We start from the raw sequence: 15456 nt of genomic DNA on the forward strand, positions 1-15456 counted from the left end.
GTTATGGCAATTGTTATTAATGATGAAGTTGATGGCGTAGCAATTAATGAAATGTCCAACAACATGAAACTGCCTATTTATGCCGTTTTAGTAGGTCAGGTCTCTTTTTTAAACACTCTAATTGTCGTTTTGTTTTGTTTTTGATCGATGGTGTTTGTTTATGCAGTCTTCCTTTTCTCTTTTCGGATTAAAAGCATGCGCACAGTGCGGTTAATAAAGAGAAAATACTTATGAATAAAAATGATCATAAAATGTCAAAGGTTAGTTGTGAGTTTTACATTCGTTTGAGGTTTGTGTGGGATCAACCTGATGGAATTTCAGGCAATTATTGTCCTTTCTACACTGGAAATTGCATGGGGATGCTTTGCGCTCTCTCTCCTGTGGCTGACTTCCTGTAGATTTTCAGCAACTTCCTATTCATTTTGGGGCATTGTTAACTCATTGGCTGCCATCCAATCCATGTTCACTGGGAGGAGATGAATAAATGAATGTTCATTCATTCCCAGTCAACATGAATTGGGCGTCTACCGCCATCAATGGCAGCCAGCCATGAGTGCCCTAAAATGACTAAAACTAAAATATCAACTAAATTATCGATTTTATTGTGGGTTGTCCTTTGATGGTTCGTTTCGGGGATTTTTGTGTTTCTGCCGTTTTTTTTTTTTTACAGTTTTGCCAATTTTTTTCAGGGGAGGGGGTTCTCGTTGTCTATTGCAGTGTTTTTTGCTGGCTTAGCCAATGTTTTGCCATAGACTTCATAATGATTGACGGGTCAGATTCCACCTTCACTGCGCAACGCCTTTAAGTTGAGGGCCCCCCTACAGTCCGCTTCAGTCATTTGCAGTCGGTTGCAGAATCAACACATGCAGTGATCCAACGCCTGATTTAGGATTGAAAAAGTATGAAAGCTGTACCACATACAAACAGGAAGGATTGTCTCAGGAGTGATTCGTTCAAAGATTTAAGGTAATTATTATATTTTTCGTACCATGCATGCATTTTGAATTGTGAAAAAAAATCAATGGGAGAAATTAACCGCTACGGACTAGCATCATTCTTCAACATATTTACCTAAAGTAAATGCAAACTGCACGTTTTTTTTTTTTTTTTTGGTTTGTTTTTTTGCTTTAACAAAGAATCGGGACTCTTTTACATCCATATCTATATAGAATTAAGGGATTTAAGCATTTACTCACAAGAATTTTCAACAGAAAAAGCTCTTTGTTTACATATTGTGGCTGTTAATTTCCTTACAGACTAGCCTCATAGTTCGCAGTATTTACGTCAAATGAATGCTACCTGCACGTTTTTTTTGGGGGTGGGGGCTTTTAACAAAGAATCAAGACTGTTTTACGTCCATATCTATAAAGAATTCAGGGTTGCAAGCATTTATTCACAAGAATTTTCAACAGAAAAAGCCAAAGTGGCAGCCCCTTTATCACAACAAAGAGCTGTAACAAGGTGGAAAGTTAGGATGCCCAATTTTCCCATTGTGTCAAATGCATCATGCCTAATTGACTGCCACTACTCCATTGTGCGCTATAAATTACAAGTGCTGTGGATGAGTCAGGTTGTTTGCCTTTTGCCCATGACAGCAAGTCCCTGTGTGAAACATCAAAGGAGGGGTATCAAGTGTATCTGCGTGACGTAGGTGTCGGCCGCAGAAAAATTCAAGATGCCTACAGTTCAACTATCTACCAGGTGGTGAAGGCTCCTGGTCCAGGCGGCGTGGTGTACTCGATTGCCGTAGGAGATAGAATCCATCAGGTGAAACATGTATATCGAACTGCCCTGAAACCTGCCCTTCCTGCTGCAGAAGTGGACCAAGAAGTTTGGCCTGATCGAGAACCGGTCAATGACCCCTGTAATCATGATGATGATGATGAGGAGGAGCAAGAGTTGGGTGCTGGAGCTCTGTTGCTGGTCAGGGAGGCGACCAGTGTATCATCCACACCCGCAGAGCCGTTTTTAAGGACCATTCCATCGTACAGACTCCCCCTGTTGCTCGAGTCACATCTGAGAGCATAGGTCCTGGCCCAAGAAAATCGTCTCACAAGACCGCTGGCAAGAACTTCAGTCCTCATCATCTCACTGTATCCGTCCACAGTGAGGGGAATGGTGCTGCTGCTTCTCGGATTCAGGGCACTAGCAGCTCAGTTAGTGACATCTTTCGTCCCTGGTCGTAACTAGTTTGCGAATCGGTGGGACACCGATTTATTTGGGGGAGGGTGGGGGAGGTGTAACAAGGTGGAAAGTTAGGGAGCCCAATTTTCCCACTGTCTCAAATGCATCATCCCTAATTGACTGCCATTCCTCCATTGTGCTCTGTAAATTGGCTCATGCACAGGTGCTGTGCATGAGCCAGGTTGTTCGCCTTTTGCCTTTGACACGAGACCTGTTGAGAGCTGCTGATAACCAGCTTTTTAGTGGAGCTGGCTGCGTTTGAGGTGCTTTTATATTTCATGTGCCCAATTGTGCTCAGTGTGTTAACCTTATGTTCTTGTTAGCTGTGACCACCTGAAGTGAGGTTGGCTTTGGCCAATGCTGTTTAATCAAGTTTTTCTGTTTAGTCAAGTTTCCCTTTTAACCAAGTCCCTGTTAAATCAGGTCACCCTTTGACGAAGCTTCCGTTTTAAATTGAGGTCTCAAATTGGGTTGGTGTTTGTTGAGATTTTGTCTTTTCTAAAATTTACTCACTGAAAGATTTTAAGGAGTTTGATTAAAGCATGTTTTTATTTATGACTGTTAAAATAAATTCACAGAAATAAATTGTTCACTGTGCCACCACCTCTGCTGCTTCATTGATTTTTGCCAGACCTGTGTTTTTATTGTTACCAAGGGGCTAGCCTTGCCCGACACGGTTACAGAGCAAAGAGACTAGCATCATTCTTCGACATAGTTATGTAAAATAAATGCTAACTGCACGTTTTTTTTTTTTTTTTTTTTGCTTTTACCCAAGAATCGAGACTGTTTAACATCCATATCTAAAAATAATTCAGGAATTTAAGCATTTATTCACAGGAATTTTCACTGGAAAAGCTTTTTACGTCAGGTGGCCACTAGCTACATTTACTAACAGACTAGCATTGTACTTCGACATATTTACGTAATACAAATGCTAACTGCAGGTTTTTTTTTTTGTGCTTTTAACCAAGAATCGAGACCGTTTTACGTCCATATCTATAAAGAATTCAGGGATTTAAGCATTTATTGACAAGAATTTTCAACAAAAAAAGCTCTGTCTGTGATTCCACTCGGTCAGCTTTGACAGCCTTTCCAACAATGCAGGCCCACTATTTGTCGGCCCCACACCCCATGTCCTTTCAATACATTATGAAGTCTATAGTTTTACATTGGTGTTTTTTTCCAACAGTTTTGTGTTTTTTTCTAGGTATTTTGTTGTTAATGTTTCAAGAGATTTCATGGTTTTTATTAGGGGTTTTTTTTTTTTTCCATTGATTTTAAGGGAATATCTGGGTCACTTCCTGTAGAGTTTGGGGCTTTTTCAGATATCGTCCTGTTAATGTTAGGTATTTTTTTCCATTGGAAATGAATGGGGAAGTTTTTGTCAATCTTTGGTAGCACCAAACATTTTTAGTAAAACCGTACACAACTTTTGTGTGCCTTCTCTTCCTGAATTTGTGTGAATATGTGTGAGATATGTAAAATATTAAAATGTACCTTTTGAAATCTAAATTTTTTTTTTGTCACTGTTAAAAATGGGACTTTTTGTCCAATAGGCATGGGGTACGATATTCTGACAGTATGATAACCTAAAGCCAAAATATCACGGTTTCAAGGTATCGCAATTATAGCTCCAAAATGTGTTATTTTGAGATCTGGGTTTAGAAACGTTTTTTTCCATTGCACAGGATTTTTCAACACACATTAGCAAATTGGAACATAAGTATAATGTTAAATATATACGTATTTATCTTCTAAATAAAATTAAAACAAATGCAGTCCTTTGGGTAACTCTCGTAGCTGGTGGGAAACGTTCATGACAGTGTTTACCAAATTCTAATGTTGTATAAATGTGAAATTATATTGGAGGTATTGCCTCCTCGACAGCCACCCTCCCCAAACGTGTTTTACATATTGGTTGGTCCTTCTCCTCAAAGCCGCGGCTGTCTGTAACTTTTCTGGAGCCGAAGTATTCCCATACCAGTGATTTTGTTTTCTTCGATGGGGGGGAAAATGTTCAGGAGTTTCACCTCCTCCAGCCAGCGTGTAGCACAGCTGAATCACTGACACTGAGCAACAATAGGTGGGGGAGGGTTGAGCCTTACAGTTGCAAGCGAGGGATTTCACCATACATTTTTTGGGATATTAAAAAAATAGCTAATACCGTAGGGACGGTGTGACGGAAAATGTTTGCGGTTTTGAATCCTAGACGGTTTCATACCACAGCAGATCTTGAAACCGGTAATCGGCACATGTCTGTTGTCCAAAAATCGCTACCGTAGACGTGAGGGACGAAATCGAAAGAGGGCATGAATGAAGTTGGAATGATGAGAATCAGTTAAAGTGTGTGGGCTGTGCGACACATTGAAAAAGTGCACAGAAATAAAAAGGTATTTTAAAAGCCACAATTATATTTTCTGTCATAGCACAGACTGATAAAAGTTCAAGTCTCTTTGAAGAGAATATCCCCTAACACCCACCCCACACAGACACACACACCACAATCCTCATTCTATCTCCCTATTCAAACACATTTTTATTTATGGCACCCTCCTCCAATTATGTCGCGACAAGTCTGTATAGTCGCAGATTTATACTGCTCTCAATCATCATCATACCAAACACTTGCACGGGGATTGTTCCCATATGGAAGGATCAAACAAAAACCAAGGATGGGTTGAAGCATAAAATCCTTTCCCTATATTTTAACAAAAGCAGTGATAAAAGCAAGAAGAGACAGTAATTTCTAATTATGCAAGGCTGTACCCATTGTTTGAAAGTGTACAGTACGTTGGAACATTAGTACAAATTTGGAGAAAATATGTGGTTGTTTTCATGAAGCACATTTACAAACTAGCTTTCCATCACTACGGTACCAACATAGTCCTATTTAGGATACTGAACTGTACACACTCTCGTCTATTTCTCCTTGATGCATTTTCAAATTGGCAATGCTTCATGGTTCATTGCAACATTTCTTAACGAGGCATTGTTGGACTCCCAGAAAGATAAAGTGTAAATACCCAGAGTCCACTTCTGCACAACGTGGTATTCCTTTCATAGTGTTATATTGTGTTGTGAAAATGTTGTGGCCCCCTTTCACAAGTTCTTAATTTTGTGAATAATTATTAAAAATAATTAAATGTCCCTTATAATTTTTTCAGGGAGCTGGCAACTCTACTCGACATATTTACGTAAAATAAATGCTAACTGCACGTTTTTTTTGCTTTTAACCAAGAATCGAGACAGTTTTACATCCATATCTATAAAGAATTCAGGGATTTACCGTAAGCATTTTTCACAAGAATTTTCAACGAAAAAAGCTCTTTGTCTGTGATTCCACTCGGTCAGCTTTGACGGCCATGCCAACAATGCAGGGCCCCTATTAATCCACCCCGCGCCCCGTGTCCCGTAAATATCATTTTGAAGTGTATGGTCGTAAAAACGTAGACTTAAATATTAACGTTAGCTAGCAAACATTTGACTGCCTACTTGTTTACTAGCCTGTCACTACACAAATTGAATAAAATGTGACTAATCTAAGCTGTCAAGACCCCAGCACTAAAAGTCCAAAGAAAACACCACAAGCTTTCTATAAAGAAAAGGAAAATATACTTATGTTTAGTCACGGATGCACACGAAGGAAAGTTCTCCTCACACACAGACCTAGCATTTGGCTGCGGTCAACTCAAATGTACGCCAGTCTTTCAACGTTAGCATTTATTTATGTCATATTCATGTTGCATATGTATGTTTATTATGTACAGTGTATCACAAAAGTGAGTACACCCCTCGCATTTCTGCAGATATTTAAGTATATCTTTTCCCGCCCGTCTCATTAGACAATAGGACATGGTACCAGTAATGTGCTTTGTTGACATGTCTTCAGCAAACTGTTTGCGGCCTTTCTTGTGTACAGTCTTCAGAAGAGGCTTCCTCCTGGGGTGACAGCCATGCACACTAATTTGATGTATAGTGCAGCGTATGGTCTGAGCACTAACAGGCTGACCCCCCCCCACCTCTTCAATCTCTGCAGCAATGCTGACAGCACTCCTGTAATGAGTCACATGACATTTTGGAGAGAAAATGACAAGCAGTTCTCAATTTGGACATTTGGGGATGGACGTAGTGTCTGAGGTGTGTACTCACTTTTGCTGTCAGTGGTTTAGATATTAATGGCTATATTTTGAGTTATTTTAAGGGGAAAATAAATTAACTGTTTTATATAAGCTGCTCACAGACTAATTTTCATTGCGTCAAAGAGTCATTTTGTCAGTGATGTCCCATGAAAATATATGTACTTAAATATCTGCAGAAATGCGAGGGTGTACTCACTTTTGTGATACACTGTAAGTTGTTTATTCAGCACCTCTGGATAATCCAACTTCCAACAACAATCTTGAGAACCCAACTGAATGTAATCCATCCCCACAAAAGCTTAGGGAAAAAAATCCGACATAACACATGACATAACGATACTAAGTAACAAACGTTACAGCTAGATAGATATTCGGTCTTTGGGGTTTCTCGTTTTTAAGTTGCAAGTGGTACTATTTCTCCTCGATTATAATAATGGTTTCCTCTCTAAAGTTTAATGCCATGGACGTACCGCTCTACTACATACTGCAACTCTTATTTGTCTGCTGCTAGACGAAATTCATAAAAAAATAAAATAAAATAAAAAAACCTTTCATTAAGAAAAAAAAAACTGGTCTATTGCCAGCTATGATAGTGCAAAGTTCAGCTCCCGCCATCAGCCATAAATCGTTTGCTGACTTGGTCACTGTCATTGAGAGAATTTGACACAGCTTGGGGCGTGGCTTTGCGATAGATCCATTGGGTATTTTTTTCCTCAGCATGACGTCATCTATGTGAACTTTTATTGTTATAATGTACTATGGCCTATTACATTACAATTTAAAAAAATACACAAAAATAATCAAATTGTGATTAGGAAAAGCTCCAGATATGAAATCTCACCTGTCCGAAGAGTATTAGTGGCCTCTATTTGAGGAATCATATTTTCTAGCATGAAATGAAAACTATTATATAACTGGTTTTCCATGATCTGTTGGTGCCAAAAAAAAAAAAAAAAAAACGGGGATGTGATCAAATGTGATCTGATCTTTCTCAAAATCACACAGATGTGAAAAAAACTGCTTTAACTTAAGACTTCCCAAAAGACAGCGATTCATGCTAAACATCCTAGGAATCTGACTGATCGATGTGCCAGACTGATCTGCAGCTACAGGAAGTGTCTGGTTGAAGTTATTGCTGCCAGACGGGGGCCACAAAATATAAATATATAATAAAATATATACGTATGTTATGGTTCACTTACTTTTTTCCCCCGTCTGTCATTGTTTGCATGCTGTCCTCATTAAAATATGAAAAACTATATATGTTTGGGTGGTTTTAGTTAAAGCAGACAGTTTTTTCATCTGTGGGATTTTGACAAAGATCAGATCACATTTGATGGTGATTTCATGCAGAAATGTGAGAAATTCGAAAAGGTTCAGATCATTTTTCATACCACTGTACTCTTAAAAGTACATTTTTGTCGAAAAGTAACTCAAGTAAATGTAACAGCGTAAATGTAACGCGTTACTTGGCACGTCTGAAATGTGGTTAACATCCAGCTTTGCTCCCCCCGGGAACCAGCAGCCAAGTAACAATTCTCCCATTGATGTTGCTTTTTTAAGTACAAAATGAGCAATTCGTCCAAGATTTGCTGATGAGGGAACGACAAATGCTATTTCAGAAAACCGCCTGAAGAAATTTTGTCAGTGTGCTGAGAAATGTTGACTTTGGATAAGACTGAACACTCTCTGCCAGAGATAGCACGCTTCAATGAAATCCTTCTTATTGACACTTAAGGTGATGAAATTCAGATGGTGGGATTTCTTGAAAAAGGTCATCTGTGGAAGCTAGCATAATTAAAATGGGTGGAAATGATGAAGCGAAGATGAAGTGGCTATTAATAAAAAGAGATGAAAGTTTTACAAGAGTTTAAAACAACACTCACCACGCTAAATAATGCTAACGTGAACGCTACGCAAACACTACAAGTTATATTAAGAGTGTGATGATTACTCAACACAGACCTTTAAAGTGCCTGTGACACCATAAAAAACATCTTAAATAACATTAGTATGTGAATTAAAATCATATTTTGAGATGATTACATACAACAATTTGGCAAAGCGCAGACGATGAGAAATGAGTCTTTAAATCTGCCGTTTAGCTAGTCCTGTCATTATAGCGCTCTGGCGCCGCCATCTGGGTGATGATGTCGGCAGAGTAACAATTTCAGTTGATTTAGAATTCAGCCCAATGGAGGAGGAAGATTCAGAATGAGGAAAATGCGACAGGGAGCAGCAAAATGTCATCATGTTTTTATCTTTCGACTCCAATATTTTTACAGGATATTATTTTTATCTAAGTATTTTCCCCAATTGCTAAATAAATTGTATGATTATGACAAATAACAGTCTTGTGCTAAATGGAATATGAACTATTAAAATTGCATTTATTCAGTACAACAGGGCTAAGTAACTACATAATAATCAAAACTGCCGACTTCTTAAATCTCCCAAACGGTATTTTATGCCCTCGGAATGAGTCTGGTCTTGTCATTTCCCTGCGATGAGTTGGAGACAAGGAAAGAGTGTAAACAAAAGAGTATGTGAGCTGTGCTACATGCTAACCCGAACCGAGTGCCTCTTCCAAGTCTCTTCCTCGCCTTTCGAAAATGAAAAATCACACAAAACTACCCCGACTCATGACACACACGGCGGCGGGGGTGATAGCCTTTACCGATCGGCCATCCCCCAGCGGCGAGCAAGTTTCGGCTTGTCGTTGAACGGCGACAATGGCGCGTTTTCGGTGAAAAACGGTGGCTTCCCGAGCCCAAACCGAGGATAGTGCTCTCTCGACGGGCACACAAAGAGGGCCGAGAGGGGTGGGAGTCTCTACACAATCGAGAACCACAGACAAGAGCGCGTGGCTGCCTGAGTGTGGACACTCACCGGCCGGTGACCAGTGTTGTTAACAGTGTTGTTAATAACGGCGTTAGAATATAACGGCGTTACTAACGGCGTTATTTTTTTCAGTAATGAGTAATCTAATTAATTACTTTTCTTATCTTGGCAACGCCGTTACCGTTACTGAGGCGGGAAAGGCGTGCGTTACTATGCGTTACTAAGTTGGTTGTATAAAAAAAGTCTGAGAGAAACGGACTCACGGAGACGAGAGAGCAGAGCAGGAGTGGGGAAGACGCCGTTGCAACCGCGATGCTAGGTGGCTCCAATAATACCTGACTGTAGCCATTGCCGACAAACTACGCCCACATGACACGGTAGATATCATATTATAGAACTAGATGCAATTGACAGACACAGCTGCATTGGCAACATGTTTTAAGGACTACATGCGTTAGTAAACAGCCGCCATCTTAAAGCAGTAGACCTCTCAGGAAGGTTCTGATGTAGAGATCCTTCATAGCGAACCTAAGTAACTTTTTTTTTTTTTTATCTAAAATGCTCCTAAATCGGCAAAATCTTAACTTAAATCTATCTTTAAATGATGAAACAGTTTTAAAACTTACACATGTTTAAAGTAGACAGAAGGGAACTAATGAAATAACGGGAGCAATTTTAACAACTTTAACGGTTGATTCACAACTTGAAATGACTTCCACACATAGCAAAGGTTACTATCTAGTTATCGCAATACCCTTGTGTCTAGTTAAGTGGAGGGTAAAGAATTGGGCTAGGGCCAATTGTCCCCCAAACCCTTTAAACTTCATATTGCGTGACTTGGTTTTTTTTGTTTGTTTTTTTTTTGAGGAAAAAAAAAATTACCACTAGTTACTTTTCCAAGTAACTAATTACTCTTACATTCAGGTAACTGAGTTACTAACGCAATTACTTTTTGGGAGAAGTAATTTGTAACTGTAATTAATTACTTTTTAAAAGTAAAATTAACAACACTGGTTGTTAATAACGGCGTTAGAATATAACAGCGTTATTAACGGTGTTATTTCCTTCAGTAGTGAGTAATCTAATTAATTACTTTTCTCATCTTGGCAACGCTGTTACCGTTCATGAGGCGAGAAAGGCGTGCGTTACTATGCGTTACGGTGTTGGTTGACTGACGCAAGAAAAGTCTGAAAAAGACTAACTCACAGAGACGAGAGAGCAGCACAGGAGTGGGGAGGAGGCAAGGGAGTGTGACGCCGTTGCATACGCGATGCTACTATGCTAGGTGGCTCCAATAATACCTGACTGTAGCCAATAGCCTACAAACTACACCCACATGATGCTTCGGTAGATATCACATATATGCAGAACTAGATGCAAATGACAGACACGGTGGCATTAGCAACATGTATAATAAAGAACTAGATGCGTTAGTAAACAGCCGCCATCTTAAAGCAGTAGACTTCTCAGGAAGGCTCTGTTGTAGAGAAACTTCCTAGCGAACCTAAGTAACTTTTTATCTAAAATGCTCCTATATCGGCAAAATCTTGACTTAAATCTATCTGTAAATGATAAAATAGTTTTAAAACATATCGAAAATAGACAGAAGGGAACTAATGCAATAACGGGAGCCATTTTAACAACTTTAAAGGTTGATTCACAACATTAAATGACTTCCACACATAGCAAAGGTTACTATCTAGTTATCGCAATATCTGCAATACCCCTGTGTCTAGTTAAGTTTAGGGTAAAGAATTGGGCTAGGGCCAATTGTCCCAAAACCCCTTTAAACTTTAAACATTGTGTGACCTGTTTTTTTTTTTTTTTTTTTTTTTTTTGAGAAAAAAAAAACATTAAAATTATCACCAGTACTTTGCCGAGAAACTAATTACTCTTACATTCAGGTAACTGAGTTACTAACACAAATACGTTTTGGGAGAAGCAATTTGTAACTGTAATTTATTACTTTTTTAAAGTAAGATTAACAACACTGCCGGTGACCATGGTGTGCAACATGCTGCCGGTCGTCGGCTGTGGAAGGCGGCCACTCCCGCTTTTTCGGTGGACAAGGAGCATTGTCACCCACAAAATGCAAGCCACCTCCTTTTTAAAACGTGTGCCATGATCCCAGTATTTGACATAATATAAAACACGCAGCTTACTCACTTCTTTGCCCGTGCAATGGTCTCTTGATTGTCAGACTTGTTTTGCCCATCGCTATGATAAAAAATCTTTTGGAAATCCACAAAGTCTCACACCACTCTCCCTGGTGCAGCAACAAAAGCCTGCAGCACATTTGGCTGGCGTGATGCGAAAATAAATGAATTAATCCATAGAATCAACTGAATCTGCAGTCCTTTTGCACAATATAGTAATGCTGTATTGTGAAGAAGAATAGCCTTCTTCCTCAATCCAGACTTCCGGCCTGAAGTCACTCATTTCATGGCACGGGATTCAAAAAATTGGATAAATATATCGATCACTTCCACACACATCCAAGCGGTTTATTTCATTCGGTAGCATAAAATACCGTGAGAAATATGAAATAAACATGCTTTTTCCTTTGCCGCTCTGGGCACTTTAAAGGCTAAAGCAACATGGCATACAGTGGTATGAAAAAGTATCTGAACTTTTTGGAATTTCTCACATTTCTGCATAAAATCACCATCAAATGTAATCTGATCTTTGTCAAAATCACACAGATGAAAAAACAGTGTCTGCTTTAACTACAACAACCCAAACATTCATAGGTTTTCATATTTTAATGAGGATAGTGTGCAAACAATGAAAGAAGGGGGAAAAGTAAGTAAGTGAACCCTCACATTTAATATTATGTGCCCCCCACCCTTTGGCAGCAATAAGTTCAACCAGATCCTTCCTGTAGCTGCAGATCAGTCTGGCACGTCGATCAGGAATAATCTTTGCCCATTCTTCACTACAAACTGCTGTAGTTCAGTCTGATTGCTGGGATTTCTGACATGAATCGCTGTCTTTAGGTCATGCAACAGCCACTCAATGGGGTTCAAGTCTTGACTTTGACTTGGCCTCTCCAGAACGTGTATTTTTTTCTTCTGAAACCATTCTGAAGTTGATTTATTTCTGTGTTTTGGATCATTGTCTTGTTGAAGCCTCAATCCTCTTTTGTAGCTTCAACTGTCTGATAGACAGCCTCAGGTTTCCCATCAAAACATCATGGTAAACTTTTGAATTCATTCTTCCATTTATGACTGCAAGTTGTCCAGGCCCTGAGGCAGAAAAACAGCTTCAAATCATAATGATCCCTCCACCATGTTTTACGGTGGGGATGAGGTGTTGATGTTGGTGAGCTGTTCCATTTTTCTTCCACACATGACGTTGTGTGTTACCCCCAAACAATTCAACTTTGGTTTCATCAGTCAACAAAATATTTTGCCAAAACTTCTGTGGAGTGTCCAAGTGCCTTTTTTTGAACATTAAACGAGCAACAATGTTTTTTTAGACAGCAGTGGCTTCCTTCGTGGAGTCCTCCCATAAACACCATTCTTGGCCATAGTTTTCCATATAGTTGATGTTTGCACAGAGATATTGGACTGTCCCAGTGATTTCTGTAAGTCTTGCAGACACTATAGCGTTCTTTTTTACCACTCCGAGTATTCTGTGTTGAACTCTTGGCGTCATCTTTGGTGGACAGGCACAGTATGCGAGACGACTGACAAGTACAGTATGTGGGACGATTGACATCACGAGTTACATTTGACAGTTATTCATCTTGGAAAAGCTTAAAAGAGGCAGTGTATTATGTTTCCAATATTTTGAACTGTTTCATGCTTAAAGTGCATGTGACACGAAAAAGCATGTTTATTTCATAATACAAGCGGTATTTTATGCTTCTGAATGATATGGACCGCTTGGATGTGTGTGGAAGCGATCGCTATATTTATTTGGTTTTTTGAATCCCGCGCCATGAAATTAGGGACTTCGGTCTTGCATTGAGAAGGAGGGCGCTGTGACGTGTACGTGTGAAGGCGTCCTCTTCACTAATCTGCCGTACTGTTGTGTATGAGTACTAAGGACTCAGCTGATTTTGCGGATTAATACGCTTATTTTTTGCATCACGCCAGCCAAACGGCTGCAGAAAAATCTTGCTTTATGAGGGAGAGGCGTGTGCGCCTTTTTGGAGTTTCAAAAGGTTCCCATTCACCGTGGATATTGGCCAAAACAAGCCCGACTACTGTGGGACCATTGGACTAACGAGAAAGTAAGTAAACATCTTGTTTTGTATTATGTCAAATACGAATACAGCGACTACAAAGTAAACACTACAAACTTTCTTTAAATAAAGGACTACTTACGTTTGATCATTGATAGGCATATAAAAAGCTCTCCTCATGCACATTAGCTGCACGTTAGCTGCACAACAACTGCAGCCGCCCTCCTCCGGGAAACGAACTGTAAATTGCTCTCCGCCGGGCGGTTTGCCGATGCGCAAAGACAATCGACAACCCAGTCGTCATGTCAAATAATCCAGGCTAGTTATGTGTGATTTTCCACTTCGAAGACTTTGAAACATCACTTGCTTCGGGTTAGCATGTCGGCTAGCTGTCACGCCTCTTGGTTTGTTTACATTCTCCGAAGCCGGGGAAGGGAAATGAAACGATTTAGGTGTCATAAAATATCGTTTCGGGAGGTGCGACAGTAAAGGTGAAGTCGACAGTTTTGACCATTATGGAGTAATTTTGCCATGTCGTCCTGAATAAGTGCATTTTTATTATTTCATATTCCATTTAACACAAGACTGTTATTTGTCATGACCATGCCATTTATTTAGCAATTGGGGGAAATACTTGGATAAAAAGAATATCCTGTAAAAATATTGAAGTAAAGAGGCAGAAACAATGAGATTTTGCAGCTTTCTTCGTCGCGTTTTCCTCATTGTGAATAGTTCCCTCTCGACGGGCTGACTGGTCCTTCTCAAGCCATTATTTAGCTATTGGGGAAAAATACTTGGATATAAATAATATCCTGTAAAAATATTGGAGTAGAGAGACTGAAACAATGACATTTTGCGGCTCTCTGCGTCGCGTTTTCCTCGTTCTGAATAATTCCCCCTCAATGGGCTGAATAGTAAAACCAATGAGCCCAGTCACCCGCTGACGTCATCCACCTGTTGGGGACGCTAGAGCCCTATAATGGTAGGCGTGGCTAACCAGCAGATTAAAAGACTAATTTCTTGTCATCTGCGCTTTGCTAAATTGTTGTATATCGTCGAATCTTCTCAAAATATGATTCTAATTCACATAATAATGGTATTTAAGACTTTTTTTTCTCTTGTCGTATGATCTTTAAGATAGTAAAAGTTATTATTATTATTTTTTTTTTTTTAATTGCAATCACGTTTGGAAGGTAAATCCTCCTGCACATTAATATATGGCACACATGCTACCCAATCTGGGCCAGTTCTGGGCCAAATTTGTATCAAGACCATTTTTAGTATTAAATTTGGAGTCCATTTTGTTCATTGTATCATACTGTAATGCGTTTATATTGCAAATTAAATATGTCTATTTAAAGCAATAATGACACTTCTTTTTCATGCCATTTATTAATGCTGACATAATAATTAGGGGTGTCAAACGATTACAATTTTTAATCGAGTTAATTACAGCTTAAAAATTAATTAATAGTAATTAATCGCAATTCAAACATCTATAAAATATGCCATATTTTTCTGTAAATTATTGTTAGAATGGAAAGATAAGACACAAGGCAGATACATACATACAAAATACTGTACATAAGTACTGTATTTGTTTATTGTAACAATAAATCCACAAATGGCATTATTAACATTCTTTGTGTTAAAGTGATCCACGGATAGAAAGACTTGTAGTTAATATTAAAACCCCTCTTCATGTTTTCGTTTTAATAAAATGTGTAAAATTTTCAATCAAAAGTAGAGTTCATATAATAATAATAATAAGAAAAATAACAATAATAAGAATGGAGTGACCAAAGTCTGAGTAAGTTTTACATGTATTTTGCATAGCTATTTTGATATGGAATGCCAGTTCATTTTGCATTGTTGTTTAACTGTGAGAATAGGGCCTCATTACTATAGACTGAAGTGCTTTTCTTTTTGTGAACATTATTTTTTTTTTGAGAGAGAGATAGGAATATTATTTTTTGTTGTGCTTTCACTAAACGATACTTATGTTTGTTGTGAAGGAGAAGCTTATGCCAATAAACGACGCGGTCCAAAGAACGCCTGTGTCCACTCGCCTTTATAAAATATATACTGTATATCTGTACATAT

The sequence above is a fragment of the Corythoichthys intestinalis genome, chromosome 16 (genome assembly GCF_030265065.1).
Source record: "Corythoichthys intestinalis isolate RoL2023-P3 chromosome 16, ASM3026506v1, whole genome shotgun sequence".
In the NCBI taxonomy this organism is placed as follows: Eukaryota; Metazoa; Chordata; class Actinopteri; order Syngnathiformes; family Syngnathidae; genus Corythoichthys; species Corythoichthys intestinalis.